Genomic DNA, 15,665 nt, shown 5'->3' with positions numbered 1-15,665 from the left:
ACACCGTTGTAATCCATGAAAACCGTCAGCATTGCCTTCTTTTTTGACTGAAAACGACGTGGTTTTTTTGGTCTCGGCTCATTTGGTGAACGCCATTCACTTGCCTGATGTCTGGATTGCGTGTCGTACTCATAAACCCACGTCTCGTCTCCAGTAATGATCCTTTTGATGAATGTGGGATCGGATTCAGCCTCGCAAATCATGTCTTTTGCGACGTCAACACGGTCTCTTTTTTGCATGAAATTGAGGTCTTTTGGCACCAACTTTGCTGCTACACGACGGAAACCCAAATCATTAACCACAATGTCTTGGGCGGATCCATAGGCAATGTTCAAGTCCTCCGCTATTTCTCTGATGGTTAATTTGCGGTTATTGACCAACATTTCTTTTACTTTATCAATTTTTTCACCGACTTTCGATGTCGATGGTCTGCCACTGCGTTCATCATCTTCGATTGACTCACAACCACTTCTGAACCGCTCGTGCCACTGGTAAACGACCGTTTTTTTTTAGAGAATCGTTGCCGAAACACTTTTCCAACATTTCCAACGTCCGTGCGCCACTAAATCCGTTTTTACGCAAAATTTAATACAAGTTCGTTGTTGCAAATTTAAATCCATTTCTGAAATTGTAAAAAATCGCCAACACACACAGAGATAGATGTACTCTTGGCTACGTAACTTTTGCAAATGTCAAGTTATGACACTAAGATTTAAAGGGAATATCAACAACAGATGTACCAATTTAACAAAAAAAACAGAACTCAAATCGGAACGATGGGAGCGCCACACGGTGGTTATTCCGGGAACTTTTTGATCAAGGTAGTAGTACTGGGTGAGCTCTATCATCACCTACCAAACCGAACTTCGGGTTGATTATTGTATTTATGGTTACATACATATATGTGTGTGTGTGCACACATTCAAACACGTAAACACGTCATATGATGAACAAATATTCATTCTCGTGGAAATAGACAAGGAAAAAGGGATAGGAACACATAGAAAGGACGAACACAGGAGAGGTGGGGACGGCGGAATAGAGCAAATCACAAGTGTAAACATATTTCCTTGATCGGGACTTGAACCACGGATCTTTCGACTTGCCGGACCGATGCCCTAACCACTTGAGTTAGGTTATTTGTGATCTGCTCGATTCCGCCTTCCCCACCTTCCCTGTATTCGTCCTTTACATGTGTTCCTATCCCTATTTCCATGAGAATGGCTTTTTGTTCGCCACATGGTTGGTTTCCCCGTTTGAATGTGTATTTGGCCAATGTGGCTCGTCTCCTTCTGGATATGCGTGGCACGAAACGCTCTGTTCCTATCCTTTATGACGTCGTATGATTGCTATCCCACTGTCCTTTCCTCTGGCGTGTCTTCTATTTCTCCTTTGGTGAGTGTAACAGCTCCCTGTGCCATCTCTTGGCCAAGGCATCGGGGCACTTGGTTGCATATAGCCCCACAGATTTCGGTGTATATTGCGTTTCCTCGACAACAGGACGTACTTGTGTTTACTGAGTGTCTGAATTCGCCGGCGTCCGAGGCTTCGGCCGCCGGGATTTGGAGAGAGGCACTGCCAGACTCTCGGAAATCGAGGTTCCGATCGTCTTTTGTTTCGAGCGGCGATTGACCACCTAGTTAATCTAGCAGCGTGAGGTTTGACTCTCAACTTCTTCCACCGGGAAGACCGTTCTATCATTTTGTTTACTGGTTCAGGTTTCCTGACCTTATCTCCGAACGCAGATCTAAGGCTCCCTTTTGTTTGCTACCGCCGGGTGCTTGTAGCGGGGAGGGAGAGCACCAGAGTGTTTTTTCCTCTCTTTGGAGTGCTTGTTCCTTTGGCGCGCTCTTTTTTTTCGCGCTGGCGTGCTCAATTGCATTTGTTTCAAAATGGTCGTACGTCGCGGAAACACGCTCGCCTTGTAAGTTGATGAGATGGCGAAGCCCCTCACTTCGTTGGAGGTCCACCGCTTCACGCTAGAGTGGCTGGGCCTTACACCCGATTAGATTGTGGCGACCTAATTTGGATATAATAGCCATTTGGTATTCTCGAAGTAGGCAACCGAAGCTACTATGAAGAGGATTCTAGAAAATATTCCGCGAAAACTACCGTTTCCATCCTAAAATGATCAGAGGACGGCATTGACGAGACGGTATTGACGAGACTTCCGGTAGCCCTTGTAATGTCAGGGTTATTTGCCTCCCAATAGAGATACCGCTGGACATAACAGGCGAGCTCTAACGTTTTGCCAAAATCCATCACTCGTGGGAAAACAGGCGGGAAGGCGACAAGATGGTGCGCGGGCTGACAGGTACGAGAGTGGTGCGGATGACGGTCGAAAGAGATATCTTCCTCGTACCTCCACATTGGCGACAACCGTGCCATCATAATCTACGAGGGTCAGCACCGCACTTGCGCCGGCTGCAACCAAGAATGCCACGAGCGCAAGACCTGCCCTTGGAACCAGGAAGGGAAGAGCTATGCGGAGACAATGTTTATGGCCTCCAACCCGAACACTACCGAGGAGATGTATGAGCCCGAGATGGCTGTGGAGGAGATAGCGCGGTCGCTGCTACTAATCGAGGGTGCACCCCCAGCTGCTCCCGCCGAACCCCCGCATCCCCCTCCACTTGGAGGAAAATTTCTGAGGGAGCGAAAGTCGTCAACGGAAGGATTTGGCTCCGGCGTTTGAGCGAAACTAGGGAATTATTGACCATCACGTAAAATGGAGTGTTGGACAACGTTCACTCCCTCCCCTCCAGATCGTGACCCGCGTCCGCCTCCTCAACCAGATTGTCTTCCCAAGGCTATGGTACGTGCCCATCTGTGGCCCTTACCCGCAAAATATAATGCATATTTTATTAGAGCGACCAACCAAATGATCTGGAACGCTCTCTGGCACGGATCCCTATGCTGTTCCCGCACTTTCCTCGTTTGCTTACCATTCTCTCCTCTATTTCAGTCTTCAACATCCCACTGCTGATCAATAAGCCCTTCATCCATTTTTCCTGCCTTCTTAGGATTTCTCCCAAACAACCCCCTTCTCGCCCACCATGCCTACTACTTCTTCATTTGTTTTCCTTTCGGTCCATTTCATCTTCTCCATTATTTTCCACACTCACATTTCAAAAGTCTCCAAATCTACTTCTAACATCCAGCTTCATTAACCACGTTTCCTCGCCGAACATAACTACGCCCCATATTAAACTCCCTTCTCCTTCTTCTAAGGCTTCTTTGCATAGCGTAATTCTTCTCCTTACGTCCTGACTACTTTGACCGTGCTGATCCAAAACACTTCCAAGATGCGTACTAACTGCTCTAGTTTTTGCCCTCCTATTTTAATGTTAAGCTTGGCCTTTTTCTTTCTAGAAAATCGCATAACCTTTGTTTTATTAATGTTGATTCTCATCCCATACCTGTCGCACTGAATTTCCAATTCACTCAGCAATGCTTGCAGCCCCTTGGCTGACTGACAAACTAAAGCTTGGCAATCAGCAAACCTAACTGATTTTACGAATTCCCCGCCCACTTTCATTCCTACCTCCAGTTCTTCCCATGCCTCTTTGATCATTTCCTCTGCATACAGGTTGAACAGCAACAGTGATAATGGGCAACCCCGCCTTGCTATCTTTTTAATCCTCTCATCCATGGTTTCCTTGTCCTTTTCCATTATCGTTTCCTATAACTTCATTTGCGGCTTCCGATATCCCATTTTGAAATATTCCCATTTTTCTTCGACAGTACTAAGCTCTTTACCCTCATCCATGATTTTCTCTACAGCCTGCTGATACTCATTCCTTGTCAATCCATTTAATGCTTCTACATTCCATTTTCTAACTCGCCGCCCCTGCCTCATCTTTTTGAAACGGACGCTACAACTAACAACAACCAGAATGTGGTTAAAGTTCGCTAAACTGATACCCTTTGAGTTACCTGGCATTTTCCATATTCATATACCTACGCCTTTCGTGGTGTCTTAACCAAGTGTTGGTGATGACTAACCCGTCTCCTGCAGAACTCAACTGCTTTCTCCCCGCGGTCATTCCTCGTGCCTAAACCGTAGTCCCCACCTCATCACCATCTCTTCCTTCGCATACCGTTGCATTCCAATCCCCCATCACTATAAACTGTTTCCCCGCAGGGACACACGCGATTATGTCCTCTATCTGATCGTATATCCTATCGACTTCTTCAGCCTTAAGATTGCTTGGTGGCAGGTATACTTATACTTTTCTGTTTTGTTTGATGAAATTTCGTCTCTCCGACTGAATTTATTGTCTACACCGCTATTTATTTAAGTTGATGTGGTTCTTACAAAAATGAAAGAACAGCTTTTGTAAAGGAATGTGAAAAGCTAATACTTTCAGATGGTGTGTGATTCAAAATGAATTGGATTAAATGAAAAGGAAAATTATATCGTATTATTTGCAAAGGCGATTTGAATATAATTGATTACATTAAGTTACATGAAGAATGAAACTAATCATAAAACACTTCTTTTGTACCAGACAAATTTCGATTAAGAGTTTTTCGTTGGTAACAAAATGAGAGATAACTCAAAACTATATCATTCTGACATTTTAAGCATGTTGTGGAATCTTTATTTCGTGACCTTCAACCCGGATATTTTGGGCTATATAATTCAACAGGACTGGCCTCGATTTGTGCTCATAATGACATGGCCATAGCACACGCGCAACTCATTTCCTTATTCTATGATAAAAAAAGCTGACGGTCCAAACCGCAGGAAGTGGTGAATGATAAATTAGACCATTACACCTAAGCGAGCCCCGACAGCAAGTAAACCGCAAATGATATCGGGGCGTACGTACATGCTGCTCTAATCTCAGACAGCCCAATTATGCCATCGCGTACGCTAAGGATATTGCAAGATGATGCACCGATAATGATATTAACAAAAAATATAAATGTCTGGTTAAGAAGAATTACCATTCATGGCAAGCCGATGTACATGGTGTCTTATTTTCTTATTAATTCATTCCAATAATATTTAAAAGTCAAAACGATAAGTACAAATAATTCCGTAGGACCCGGCACGATCCTCTGCATTAACCACTCCCATCGTATATAATTGACGAGGCCACGATGCAGCATTCTAAAAATGCCAAGCTGACGGTATGGGTTGAAAAATGCCATGGGTTAATCACCACCCGGATATATTGTGACCTCATAAGAGCCCGTGTGATTTTTTAATTTTTAATTATTTTTCCGCACTATTTAGATCTAATTCATATTTTTTGCTTCACTCCAACTTTCAGATGGAAAGAGAGCTTTTGGTCGGGCGAAACTAATATTTATTGCAATAATTGGTAGAAATTCTCCTTGAGCGGTCATTGCCGAACTTCCAGTGTAAATGTGCAAAATCCGCGACTTTATTAAATTAACTTACAAATACAACACTTTTTAGACGTACAATATTTTTAATTTGGCAAATAACTCTGAGTAGACATGCAGTTAAAATTGGTCTCGTAATTGTACGGCGGACCTGAAGAGGATCCCTAAGTCGGTTTACCAGGCAGGGTTCGAGAGCTGGAAAAAACGTTGGCAAAGGTGTGTCGTCAGCCAAGGCATCTACTTTGAGGGCGAAAAGTCCGATTAAGCTGTATCCGTCGAAATAAACAAGTTATAAAATAAGTCCTGTCTTTTTCTGATCACACCATGTACATTGCTGGGGTGTATTTTAGTATCTTACCCTAAAACCTTCCAGTATAATTTCCATCGGTCGTTTTTTGACATAGTTACTATGGATATTAATTCCAATAGTGTATTGATTCCCAAATAGATTCACACTTATGTTAAATGATTTATTATAACTATCCAGTGAACAATCTTCTAATAAATTCCAAAGAAACTGCGGGAGATGCCTTCTAATAGTTAATCTTCTAATACTTTGGTTTATTTCAGTCTTTTCACATTGTATGGACACTCGAGAGGGCCTTAGTCCGAAGAGCTGGGCTTTAAACTTAGCCTGATTCTCTATCTCCTTAGCATCCCTGTACATGTCAGCCAGATCTGAATACACAATGACTATCATGATATACGATGTAATTGATGAGATATCAGGCTTGATCGCTGTCAGTTGCCTTGAAATGGATGAGAAATAGAGCCACCAGAGGTTGGCTTAGCTCAAACACAGATGAGGTCCTCATAAAAATTCGTTAATGTAATAGACAATATAATAAAACACATATCCTATAATACACACATGCGAGAAGATTAGTAACAGATTATTTGCGATTTAAAGACTCTGCGAAAGCTAAGTACAAAGGTGTATTAATTGGAGAATTTGGCGATTCCTAGCATATGGTGAGGGTGAATTCCTAATGAGTCTTTCAGCGAGGACTTTATTTATTCATTAATTGACTGCTAGCTTTGAGAGAAGGGGTTTCAGACCTAAGATTCAAATGTTTCGGTGAAAAAATTAACAGGAAAGTGGAAAAGGGCTCATCAGCTGCAGCAGCGAAGCTATAGTGGTATTGCAGATAGTATGATAGTTATAAAAAAATCAGAGCTGTGTTATGCGGTGAGTTAACCCCTCCGGATAGTGTCAACATGTTCTGCAATACTTACGCCAAGCATACACCACAGGTGTGGCGAAGTTACACGAGTGTCAAACCAAGTTATCATGGGTGGCATGCCGGAAGGAAATACTTGGTTTTCGAGTTCAGGACTGAATAAAGAAGAAATACAGCAGCTCTTTTGAGTGTCATATCATTTCAATCTTTCAATTCCTATGCCTTGCCAATGTCTATCGATTTAATCCTAGGGGAAAGCATTTTTTTGTTTTCTTTATTTAGAGCTGGAGGACATTTTCGTGACGAAACATGGATGGATTTTCCGCCAGGAGGAAGTTCAAGGTCTAAATCGAGCCCGTCAGTTGCCATCTTATCCACCTGGAATGGGAACGTTCCAGAACCAGCAGTCTTGCGTTCCTGCGATAGATGTAGCGGATGGTGTTGTGCCATTGATCATCAGCATGATTTTATCAATAAAGACCCTCCCGTAGAAATATTCTAGACCCACCAACCGTCAACTACCAATAACTGGGGAAAGATGCATCTATACTATGGGAGATTGCGAATGATGAAGTGCTGTTGGAAGTTATATATTTCAAGCTGGAATCATTTTCCGCGTCAGCCCGTCGGGGACTTTCCACTTCTTGGACCCGAAGGCGCAAAGCATTGTTGGGACCGCGAACAAATATCGGGATAGTCACCGTCTGCACTTCATGGAAAGTGTTTCCTCCACTGCTACCAGGTCTGTTCCACAAATAGCAGGACTATTATTTCCAGGATATATGGACGGACGGGCGGCGGTTTCTCTGGCACGGTGCGAGGGAGAGCAGTCTCAGGAAAGGCAGGAGGCCGGAGGCAGTTGGCTCCCAGCCTTTGGGGAGTGCGGTTCATTTGTTTACAAAACCTCTATAAGGTGACCTCGTTACACTCCGTCATGAACCGGTTATTAGAACCCCGATACACCATTAAATTTTCCGTGAAACTGGGAAAAACCGAGAAAAAGACTCATGGCATGCTCAAAGCAGCTTGTGGTGATAACGCCATGGTTAGATCGGGGTATTTTTGGGTGGCACAAGTTGTTTCAAGAGTGTAGAAAAGATGCTGAAAACGTAAAATGTTCAGGATGCCCTTCGACCTCGAAAAGTGAAGAAAGCTTGCAAGAGTGTAGGGTTTGTTGGACAGGGATCACAGATTAAGTATTCGCACGGTTTCTGGTGAATTTGGCAATCCTAAAAGTGATGTACATCGATTTGTGACCGAAAAATGGTAATGAAAAAGGTGCATGCGAAGTTGGTGCTGCGAGTGCTATCGGGCGAACAAAAGGAAACTCGTGCACGGACCTTCCATGAGTTTCTCGACCATGTGAGAGAGGGTCCAAATTTTTTGGACAATGCCTCACCATACTTCATCCTCTTCCCCCACCTGAAGTCAGTTCCTAGAGGACGTCACCATGGCTCCGTGGAAGTGACAGAACAGGCCGCGACGAGGGAGCTTAGCGGCATTCTGGGCTCCGCCTTCCAGAAAGCTCACGAGGCGTGGAAAACCCGCCAGCAGCGGTTATTGCGCTCATATTGTTTCAGAAGTCAGGGAATACCGAGTTGGCAATACGCCTTCCCTTCACACATATGATCGATGTTATATGGACTCCCTCAAAGAGTAGTATACGTCTTATTCCTTGCCGGCAACTCCGTAATTCGCCTCGAGTTTCGATCCAAATGTGTATAAACACAACTTCAATCGTAAATACTTTCCCAAGCGCACAACGGTGTTGGACTGCACTGGAAATGTGAAGTTTTAGGCCATACATGCAAAACAACATATCCTATAGGACCCCGGACATTCATCCTATTCACTGTCTCATCATGAATGACAGCGGGAAATGGGGCATAGGGAACAGAGGAAGGGTCGATATTGCAATATGAAACGCCACGGAGACACGTGAAACGAGATACCTGCCCACTAAGCGGACTGAAAGATCAGAAACTTTTTTCAGAGCAGTACAGAAATCACATGTAGGAGGCAATGTGAGGATTAACCATATGATAACTTCAGCATGAAAACGCCTCTAGGGATATGACCTTTAGGCAAGCAGGCTTACATTCTGAGATGCCTTACAATGAGCCTCTTAGCACGTACACTACTACCAATGCAACTTGATGAGAGCTAAGCTCGTGCGTTGTAATACAAATACCAAATTTTAAGAGAACCTCCCACTTATGCATTTCAGAAACAACAGGACAAGCTATTTTCAATTTTTTTCACTGGGAGGGGCATTTTTCTCTCTGGATCTGTTGCAACTCGTGACTTACTTTCCATCGTTCAATTAGTCTCTCAGACATGGCTGGCCCACATAAATAGTCTTTACCGATCATAAAATATCAGACCTGGAGAATGATACTGGAAAACTGAAAGGTAATCAATTGATATTAAAATCGACTCCGACACGAAGCAAGAATTTTGTAAAGCAGGCAAGGAAAGAAGTTACACAGTGAACCGAGCAGCTGAGCTTTCAGCTGAAGGGGGCGAGCAATGTAAAAATAGACAAAGAAAAGGATAGAAATAGTACGAAGTGGCGAGGAGAGAGAAACAAAATTGCAGCGGAATTTGCACTATTAATTATCACGCTAAATATTGAGTTAACAAAAATCATGGCGTGGTGAGAATCACCGAAGACACTTCGAGAGAAATGAACATAAAGATTGAACCGTGAGAAGAAATGAGAAAGGAGGGTGGAAGTGGCTGGGAACGAACGAGAGTGGCTTTGAAGGATTTCCCGTGATACTGAGTTCGAGTCTATAAGACATAACCTTCGGTACCTTTCAGTGTCTGGACGCTTGGCCCGTCCTTGGTTGACGGCGATAGCAAGGGCACTGGAGGAGGGGAGGGGGGGAAGGCCCTCCTCGCATGGTGCAGACCCACCTTTCGCCCTCCGCCCATTCAAGATCACCCCTTACCTGCTCCCCCACTCTAGTCATGATTCTAGCACCCCCGATGTGAACCTGACATTTATTTTTTACTTCTAGTTTTATCGGCAATGAAGAAAGCCCATCCGTTGGTCTATGGACTACTAAAGCGACATGGACTTGGGGCGGGGAATCACGTTAACGAGTTTGACAAATTCCACACAGATGATTAAACCGTGGCATTCCATCAAAATGTATTCAGACACATCCCACCGGGAAAACCGCTTTTCGGGATTATACGTAATAACCAGATTTCATAGTTAAAAGCACATGGCAAGTGAGGAATCGAATGTTTAAAACAATTGGACGAATCAAGACAAAGGGCGTAGCTCTACAGAAGTGACGCGAATGTTTAAACCAGAAAGAGTAAGGAAGAGAAGGCTGGGAAACTGTTAATGCAATGCTGTAGAAAAATGACGACGATACTGGAAGTCAATATTCCGAATATCAATTCAAAATTCACCGTTCCAGAAAAACGTAACATGATTTACGTCATAAATGTACCTTAATGGAATAAATGCGTTGACTTTCCACTATGGATATGCCCACGAAACTTAACTTGTTAATTTCATTGGACGTTTATCAATATTTTTTGAATCGGAATAGCGTCATCCGTTGACACACCTACCAATTGTAAATCTTTTACTACGAGTTGTTCTACTATGATTGGACCCTAAAAGACCCTTTCATTTGTAATCGTAAAGTTAGGCTTTCAGTTGCTCGGACGCTGATTAATCGCAGCAAACGGTAAAGATTTTTAACAATTATATCATAAAGGAACCCTTGACACGACAAGAACATTAGACGAACGAACAACTTCTTCAGTCGATAAGCGAATTTTCGTCTCAAAAATTAACATTCTGGGTTAGAGGATTCGGAAAAATTCATCACTAAATTTGGAATTTTGAAAAATTATCCCATAGAATATTAGCAGATTTTATTCTACGGGCCTCAATTGAAATTTTGCATTAATCTAATGAAAGAAATTAAAGGATTTCGTCGTGTTTATGAAATTTTCATATATATTCTCATCCAACGTTGCAGTAATCACTACACGTTGGTTTAAAATGTAACAGGCTGGTTCATAACAATAAGGTAGCAGATTTGTACATCGTCAGTGACGTTTGGCGAATTTAATATCATCAGCATTACTTCGATGACTTGCCACGAAACATTTCATGAACCCTTTGTAATGTGTAACCCATTGAATAGTGTAATTGTTTCGTTTTTGATTTTATTTCCGAGCAATTGCAAATGTATTTCAATTGAAAATATTACACGAAGTTGATAACCTCAAATTTTAAAGTAAAACGAGTTTGGCCTCAAAACACTGAACAGAGTGACTGAATCATTCAACTATTTCGTCGTTGTTTTTTTTTAAAGAGCCCCTCAATAAAACGGTACATAATTCAACATTGTTCCATTAGATTGAACTCTAGCCGGAAAAGTATGACCGCAAGACAGCATAGAAAGCAGCACCTACTTTAGTAATGGAAAACAAGCTATAGTTATCCGATTGAAGGCTGTTTTTTCTGGGTTAGGATTCTCATTGAACTAGCATGTTCAACCGGGCGTTAAATCACTTTTTCTCATTAAGGTAAGCTTATATATTTCTTATGAAACCCGTTTTCAGGATAAATCTTACACAAAGGAAAACTTCATGAAATGGAGATTAGGTCGCCAATCATCTAAGAACCTTCGGTAAACCGCTGTATACTCTAAACATTGGATAAACGCGAAATCGTTATGAAACGCCATCAAAAGTAAATCAGCGACTTACGTTTAACATGTTCAGCTATGAATCCCGTTTTGAACTTTTGGACTAAATATCATCCAATCTGAAAATAAAGATACTATTATATAGACTTAAAAACAAAGAAGAGGCATGTCCTATGATTCATAAACGATTACAAGGGTCACATTGTACGTTTTGGGTAAAGCCGTGCGAATGTCTAAAGCCAAAGTCCCTCGCAATCTGGGGCAGCAGACATTAATCAACAATAACCGTCAGTTTTGTTGATATTTTCATTACTGCTCCGTTTATTTACAACAAGTTTCATCGAGATCATTGAAAAATCTTGAATTAATGTGTCCTCTAAAATCAAGATCGTTTCCAGCGTCTTAAACAAAGATCATGATGAAGTTGTTGTAAAGCAGTTAAAACCTGATGTCGACAACAGATGCTACGAATTCATACTTTGATAATTATCAATGTAGATTATCTGATTTCAAAATATTTTCTGAAAAATCTATCGCTGTCTTTGCGTCAACATTGTCATAAATTAGAGGGGCAGAAGGTGCCAATATGTTTTTCATTCACTGAGGGTGTCGTAGAACATTTTCATGTCGTTGTAAATTATTTTCCCACATCTTTTTTGAAAATTTTAATTTCCATTTTATATTTCCGAACGATGGCGCAATCAAATTACCTCTTCGCGTGGAAATATTTATAAAAGTTGATAGAACGTTACTCCACCCGTCGAATCGTTTGAATTGAATGCCCCAAGGCGTAAATTTTGCATTAGGAACTGGAAGTATCCACAAAAATCGTTGGAAATCGATTCCTGCTTTTTGTAAATGAGAGGAATGATTTCAAGACTTTTGCATGATAGCTGAAAGAGTTTTTCACAGCATAATTTCTAGAAAACCTTCAGTTACATTGTACTTAAAATATTAAAAGGCACATGCATATCATGGTTCTCGGTTTAAGTCCATCGTTTCGAATAGGTTTGCGCAAAACTAAATGGTAAGAGCAAGATTTAATTTAAAATAAATCAGTTTATAACTCACATGGTCTTCCCCACTTTTGAGATATCACGTTTCTTATAGCTTTTTTCTTGTCAACATCCATCATTTTCCAATACAGCTTTTGACTACCAGCTGGAATAAAGTCTCGTACACCTGCAGAGAAGAGTGAGGGCTCTTTTCAAATTCAACATATATGAGAGACTATGACTATAGAGTTAAAGATATTTAAGCTAAGAACCGGCTTTCCTGCTTAAAGGCATCCGAAGTAAACATGTGAAATCTCGGAATGGAACATAATGCTTCGGTGTTACTGTGAAGCAAATTAGAATGAAATACAGTTATGGAGAGATGCCATTATAAACAGCAGATGCCAATTGTCAAATGAAAGCAAGATAGATGCTATGTAGAAAAAACGGTCAAGAGAGAATATTATCGACACTGTTGGTTGAACTGCTAAAAAATATTAAAAATAACATATGAATAATATGTAGTGCAAGGATTCAATAATTACCATGTTGCAGTTTGCGAACGACTTGAATACGTAAAAAACAGCCATAAGCAAAGAGTCATTCGCAAGGGAAATGGGATCGCATGCAAAATTTAAAAATAAATGTAATTAAAAAATGGAAGAGGAGCAGAAAGTTGATGATTCTAACTAGAATTGTACTCTAACGACTAAAATAATTCTAATTCCTTTTGCATAAGCTCAACCACCAGCAATGAGACACAATTACAATCAATTGCAGTGGTTGACGAAGAAGTATGATGAAAATAAAATAAACATAGAGAGAAATTCTCGAAAATGAGCTGAAGGAGAGATAGAGAGGTATCTGCGAGAGACTGACAAAAAGGAAGAATATTCTTCGGATAAAGACGAAAGTAAAGTTGAATAAAGGAAGGTCAAGGACGAAAGGGCGGAATACGCAAGGGCGATTCGTAAGATGGGGAACACGCAGTAATATGATAAAGAAGTAATTACGTAAGGTATCAAAACGTGGGGAACTACAGAGAAATGACTGACAAAAAAATGATATATAGTTGGAATACTCGAAATCAGCCCAAAAAACTTGAACGAATAAAGTAATAGCATCATTTGAGCATTACACAAGCTTAAGTATTGCCAATTGCTTAAAGGATTAGGGGAAAGTTGTCAAGTCACATTCTACATATGTCAAATGACACACGTGTCCTTTAACAGCATAATTAACTTTTTTACTTTACAGGCACAATTAACTTTGATATTATAATTAATGCTGATGATTTCATCGTTTTATTGGCATACAATAGCGTATTATTATAAAGAATGCGTGAATTTAAACTTAAATCTTACGCTGAATGAGACAAAAGCACCAAGCTTTGATAAATATTACCCCTTTTATTTAGTACTGGGCAGACGACACGGAATGAGTAGAACCAGAGGTGAAGGGTATGCTGCACATTAACATTAACTGACATTATAAGACTTGAACCATGGAACGTTATATCGTATGCCTGTTTGTGGTAACTTGATACAAAGCATAGATTTATCAAAAGAGCAGGCGAACATTTCATCATGAAATAGCCAAGGGAATTGTAACGTTTTATTGCAAAATCCATGCAAAAATAAAGGAAAAAAATGGATAATTAAATGAATATTCTACCGCCAAAATATACCCAAAAATATTTGTGCTTTCTGAATACTCCTTAAGTTCAAACAATTTTATATTTTATCTGCTTGCCTTGTAGTTTATCATTCCAGGGTAAAACTGATTTATTTACACACATTAAGATTCCCTGTGACACAGCAATTTCCAGGCATCATTCATAAATAAATATAAATTTGTATTATATTGTATATTTTATCCAGAAAATCATGCACTTGAAATTCTATGCATGCATCCTAAATACTCCTTTACGATTACGATTTTTTTGCATTTTTCAACTATCACATACTAGTGGCAGTCAAATGAAAATCCAACACCAACCATAACACACAGTGCGCTAGAACTATTTTACATATCGATACTGCCATCGTTGCGGTAGGAGAACAGCATAGTAACAAATCACAGGCGCAAGCAGTGGTTGGGTTATGTCCTTGGTGCGCGGACTGGTTGTTGTAGCAGGTGTTTAGTTTTCATTTGACTGCCCCTCGTAGCTCAGAATTAAGAAATATACTGCCCAAAAAGAATTTATGCATCTTAAACGTAAAAGTATATGGATATGGACCACTCAAGAAATATACCATATGGACCACTCAAGAAATATAATCTATTCGATGAATCTAGTCAAAGACGGATGCAACGCCCACAATAGACCCAAGGGTTAGTTTGATTAGTAAAGGTGAAGCTCAACTCGTACTAAGGTGAACCAGGCATACGACGTGTGAATTGCCGGCATCAGTGTTGAGGGACTAATACGTTTCACTGTACGGCCTGTGGAAGATCTGATATCCGAAAAACTAGACAGATTAAGTGAATCTGAAGGTGCCTAGAGACTTCACCGGGCATCGAACCCATTCCCTCCGGTTCAGCGACCAGCGTCCTATCCCATTGGCTACCATCCCCAACAAAGACTGACCAAATAATGGAAGCTGGATGAAACCAAAGATTGGATTCCGAAAAAAATTAGATAAAGATGTTCGAAAGTCCAAATAAATGGAACTGGAACTTTAATTAATGAAAGGAAATGAAACGCAAACCCATGCGGTGGTTTAATTACCCACAACGAAACTGGGATGTCGCCGCACATTTTTCCTCGAATTCAGCATGGATTACATTCAGAATCGTGATTAGAAATATTTTTGCTGGTGAAATCTTGTTATTTGTCATATTTGATTTTGACATTTGTCATTTATCGATACAAATTGTAGTTAATGGCAGCATAGAAAATTATATTTAGATATAAATGCATTTGGGAACGAAAAGGACAGATCACCCGCGTTGCCATCCAGAATCCATTTTGTTATGTAAGCAATCGAATCATGACGGTTAAATGTCAAGGTGATCATTCACTAATAATTATAACGAATTAAGAGAGAGACTCACTTATTACTCCTTAATGTTTCTAATCCATTAAAGTCGTCTCGTACATCATTTCTAAGTGAATGAATCTTTTGAAGTTTTTCTCGAATCTAAAAATTCTGATGCTTATAAATCTTTCACACCCTATCTAAGCTTGGTGCAAATGAAAAGACCCAACTGTTTTTCACTAAATTTCCCGATTCTGTGTTGACTATTGGTTTAATACAACATTAGTCGAAAAAGGATATCTTATGAGCACAGATATGATATGGGATTTTAAAGAATTTTTATGTGACCAATAATAATGTATACTTACAGAAATCACCATTTCCACCTTTGTCATTGAAGTACTAGTAATGTGTACTAAATAATGATCCCATGGTAATGAACCATCTTTAAACTTAAGGTCATGACAG

Source organism: Hetaerina americana, unplaced genomic scaffold (genome assembly GCF_022747635.1).
Source record: "Hetaerina americana unplaced genomic scaffold, ioHetAmer1.1.p SCAF_76, whole genome shotgun sequence".
NCBI lineage: Eukaryota > Metazoa > Arthropoda > Insecta > Odonata > Calopterygidae > Hetaerina > Hetaerina americana.
The sequence above is the reverse complement of the archived record's forward strand: the minus strand, read 5'-3'. Positions refer to the sequence as shown.